Genomic DNA, 4260 nt, shown 5'->3' with positions numbered 1-4260 from the left:
TTCTCCCCCCAACTTACGGTCTTCTTGCTCCTTTTCTTCTTCTTCAATTTTCTTTTTCTCATATGGGTCTTCTAAAATTCTCCCACTCCTTAAGGTTGTAACAACTTTGGCATTTTCAAACTAAGGGATCTTAGGAGGTGGTTGAATTTGTTGTGGAAGAAGACCTAATAGCTGATTCCTAGGGTTTACAACCGGTTGACTCGGTAATTGCCCTACTTTTCTCCTCACATTAGCTTCGGCTAGCTGTCCTATTTGGCTTTCTAATCTAGCAATGGACTGCTACTGATTTTGGATTAGTTGTTGAAGCTGCATGAATTGGTCATCTACTATATGGGTCTGAGGAGGTTGACGGTAAGCTTGATACAATTGGGCTGGTTGGTTCCTAGGGTACATATGCTAGAATTGATTCTGTACTTGTGGCCTCTAAAATTGCTAGGCCATGGAGGTAGATGGATGATGATACTATTGGGACTATGAATTGGGTTTATGTGTCCTCCAAGAAAAGTTAGGGTGATTTCTCCACCCAGGGTTGTAAGTATTTGAGAATGGATCATTGTTGGGCCTTGAGAAACTCTGGACTGCTTGAACCTATTCTTGGATAAATGACGAAAATTAGGCCACCATGGAACAATCATCAACCTGGTGGGCCGGGCTGGCACAAATGGAGCAAACTTCAGGATAGGGTGTAGATGGGCCCGGTTGTTGGTTAAAGGTGAAAAACTGATCAAGCTTCTGGGCTAGAAGATCTACCCTGTATTGATCTGTCAAACCTTCATAGAAGGCTTGGACAATTTGCCACTGGGATAGGCCATGGTGTGGGCATTTTCTCATTAACTCCTTCATTCTCTCCCAAGCCTCATGAATTTGTTCACCCAGGGTTTGGGTGAATCTAGTGATGGCTCTTCTCATGGCATTGTTTCATCATATAGGGTAGAACTTTCTAATGAATTCTTGTTGCATTTTTGCCTAAGTTCTAATAGGTCTCCCTATAGTTCCCAACCAGTATTTGGCCTTATCTTACAAGGAGAAGGGGAAAAGAGTCAATCTAAGGGCATCATCATTGAAGTTCTGGATCCTTATAGTGGAACTGATTTCTAGAAACTCGTCTATGTGTTTGTATGGGTCCTCACTTGGGTTCCCATAAAAAGAGGGGACCATCTAGATTATGTTTGACTTAATCTCATACTATAAGGTTTGAGTATCTGTCAACTGTATGCAGGATGAAGGGTTATATTGGGTTGGAGTGAAGTATTACTTCAATTTTCTGGGATGGACATCATTGATTCCGGCCATTTGGTTGCGATGTTGGTGATGGAGGTATCTCTCTATTTCGGGTATGGGTTCTATAGTTTCTCTCCTTAGAGATCACCTTCCCAACATACAACTCATAAGTCCCTTTTTCTTCTCGTTGAAATTTGAATTTTAATTTCAAATTTGGATTTTGAAATTTAAATTCTGAAATATAAATTCAAATTTAAAATATATACATATATATATTCTCCTTTTAAAAATTTTTTATTATATTTTTTATTTGAAATTTGAAATTTAAATTCAAATTTGAATTTTTAAAAATTAAAAAAAAAATGCAAGCAAAGCAAACGCACGACCTAGGGTTTCCAAACTAGTGGTTGAACCAATGTGAATTCTCTTAGGTTCACTTGGAATTAGCCAGTAAGAGGTGGGGATGTGGGAGGCTCCCCTTGCTCTCGCAAGGACCTAATTAAGTAACCACAAAACCCACTTAGGCGTAGCTATTTAACCTCTTTCCTTAGACACCGACCGCCAGTTATGGAAAGTAATCACAAGTTTCCCTAAAATTCAGAACACTTTTGAACCAAATGTGAGGATTCCTAAAGGATCTTGCTATCCAAATTTTAAATAAGGGTTTAGAGTGAACCGCACGTGAAAGCATGGTGGTTTTTGGGCCAAGGAAGGGTGATGAAATCCCCACTTTTTCTTATTTAAGTTTGATTGCCCTTAAATGGATTAAAGTAAAGAAAACAAAATAAACAATGCAAATACAACTAATTACAATGCATGAACAATTAATTCTAATATGCAATTCAGCAGTATAACATAAAATAATAAAATAAACTAAGCAAAAGAAGCAATTAAAATAATAATAAAAAAGAAAACCTAACACATTCACAACTAACAAGATAATTTCAATAATTAAATAATCCTATATAATGCATGCTCTAGCATATCAAACCCTAAATGTTGGAATGCAAATGCAAAACTTTTAAAATATTTATTAATTTTATTAATTTTATTTATTTATTTATTCTATTTTTTATTATTTTATTATTATTATTATTTTTTGAAATTCGAGATTTGAAATTTAAATTCAAATTCAGATTCGAATTAAAATTAAAATTAAAATTTGTAATTTAAACTCAAATTCGAAAATTTGAACAATTTCCTATTTAATAATTAATTATTCAATTAAATAACTATAAAAAGAAAACTAAATAAAGCAACAAATAATTATTGCAAACAGAAAACAAAAAATTAATTGTGCTAAAAAGAATTAACAACTACCAAAAATAAATCCTAACAAAAGAGAGAAAAAGTAGCTACTCAAAAGGTGAAACCAAAAATAAAATAAACAAATGATTATGCGGCAATAAAAAATAAAATAAAATAAACGAACATAATTTTTTTTATCTAAAAATAAAAAACAAACAAACCTAGTGAAACAGGAATTCAAACAAGAAATTAAAATAAAGAAAAAAATAGATCTAGAAACAAAACGAAAGAAAAATAATACTAAAAAAATATAAATCGGATCTAGAAAAAAATTAATTAAAAATTCAAAAATCACTATTCTACCAAAAAGAGTTCAAAAATAAAAAATATATATATATATATATATATATATATATATATATAATGGGATGAGTACACCTAAAACACAACCCAATTATTCTTCTCTTCTCTTCTCTCCTACAGTCCCGCAATGCTCCGGTACCCCACCTTTCGCTATTTCGTCCTGTAAAATCAATGAGAAAGAATTAAAATGAGATAACGGATCAAATAATAAAATGAAAATAAAAAATAATGAAACAAATACAAACAAAGCAAATAAAAGCTTTTCTCCGTTGCTTCTCCGGCAATGTCGCCAAAAACTTGGTTTGTCCAGAAGCATGTCGTTAACCACTTCGGGAACACCAGTTTTAATGTTTATAATTTTTTTCTGATTCTCAAACAATTTCAAACACAACAAATGGTGAGAACGAGTCGTATCCACGGGGAAGCGAGGGAAAAATCGTTATTTACTTGAATCCGGGAAAGAGAACACGATTGAAAGTTGTAGAAAAACAAAATTTAATTAATTAAACTGAAATTCATTAAAATAAAATTCAAACAGTGCTGGAAGTGAAAAGTGCAAAAAAAAAATAAATAAAAGGAACGAAATAAAAAGTTTGTAATCCGATCAGAGGTAGCAGTCTCGAAATCTCTCCTTTGACGCTCAAACTTCTCGAGCTAGGCCTTCCGTCTTACCTGGCCAAATTCCATATCTGCAGAAAAGAAAACAAAAATCAAACTGACTGAAAGTAAATTGCAGAAAGAAAAACAGAACTGGAAATGAAAGAACGGAAATTAAATCTAAGACTAATGGTTGGGATCCAAATCCAGAGGTGGCAGTAGTGGCTTAGGCGAACTATAAGCAGAAACCCCTCCTCTTGCCTGGGCGTCCTCCTCTTCCTCTACCCTTGAACTTCTCAAGATCAGCCTTCCATCTTACCTGGGGGTAGAATCCAACCCCTTCTCAGGAGCCCTTGGGTCCTTTTTATAGAGAAGGATGGACACAACTGGGATTAGAGAGAAAGAGGGGGGCAGTAGTTGGGTTTTAGCAATGATATGGTCACCCTAGGGTTTCTAATGAGAGGGGAGCATGCTAATACAGTAGGAGGGGTGCCATTATGGGTTTAGCAAATAGGAGGCGCCCTCCTATTCTCAGCTTTTCAAAAAAGCACCCCCTCTCTCAGCTAGACTTCACACCAACTTCCCAAAAATTGCATTTCAGCCATGTAACTTTCCAGTTTTCCATAGAAGTTGCACAAAGACTCTCAGAGGTCTCAACATTGAATTTAACTAGGAAAAGGGCACATATTGACTATTCTAAGGCCGAAAATACCCCTGAAATGATGCCCTTAAGGCATCAAAATATAAAGTTATCAGATAGCACAAAATTGTTCTGATTTTTCTTGCAAAATCAGAAGTGAGAACTGGTCTCTATCAATCCAAGAACAGGAG

At 34.8% G+C, this 4260-nt stretch overlaps 1 non-coding gene across 1 annotated transcript; it reads left to right on the top strand.

Moving 5' to 3' along the window:
• The first annotated feature begins 805 nt into the window (after nucleotides 1-805).
• LOC148874305 (small nucleolar RNA R71) lies at nucleotides 806-914 on the top strand. The gene has a single exon (XR_016106262.1). It is a non-coding gene; the product is annotated as a small nucleolar RNA R71 (small nucleolar RNA).
• The last annotated feature ends 3346 nt before the right edge of the window (nucleotides 915-4260 follow it).

The sequence above is a fragment of the Nelumbo lutea genome, chromosome 1, assembly GCF_056320005.1.
Source record: "Nelumbo lutea isolate HS-2025 chromosome 1, American lotus-T2T, whole genome shotgun sequence".
NCBI classification, from domain to species: Eukaryota; Viridiplantae; Streptophyta; class Magnoliopsida; order Proteales; family Nelumbonaceae; genus Nelumbo; species Nelumbo lutea.
This window is presented reverse-complemented; position numbering and strand designations above follow the sequence as displayed.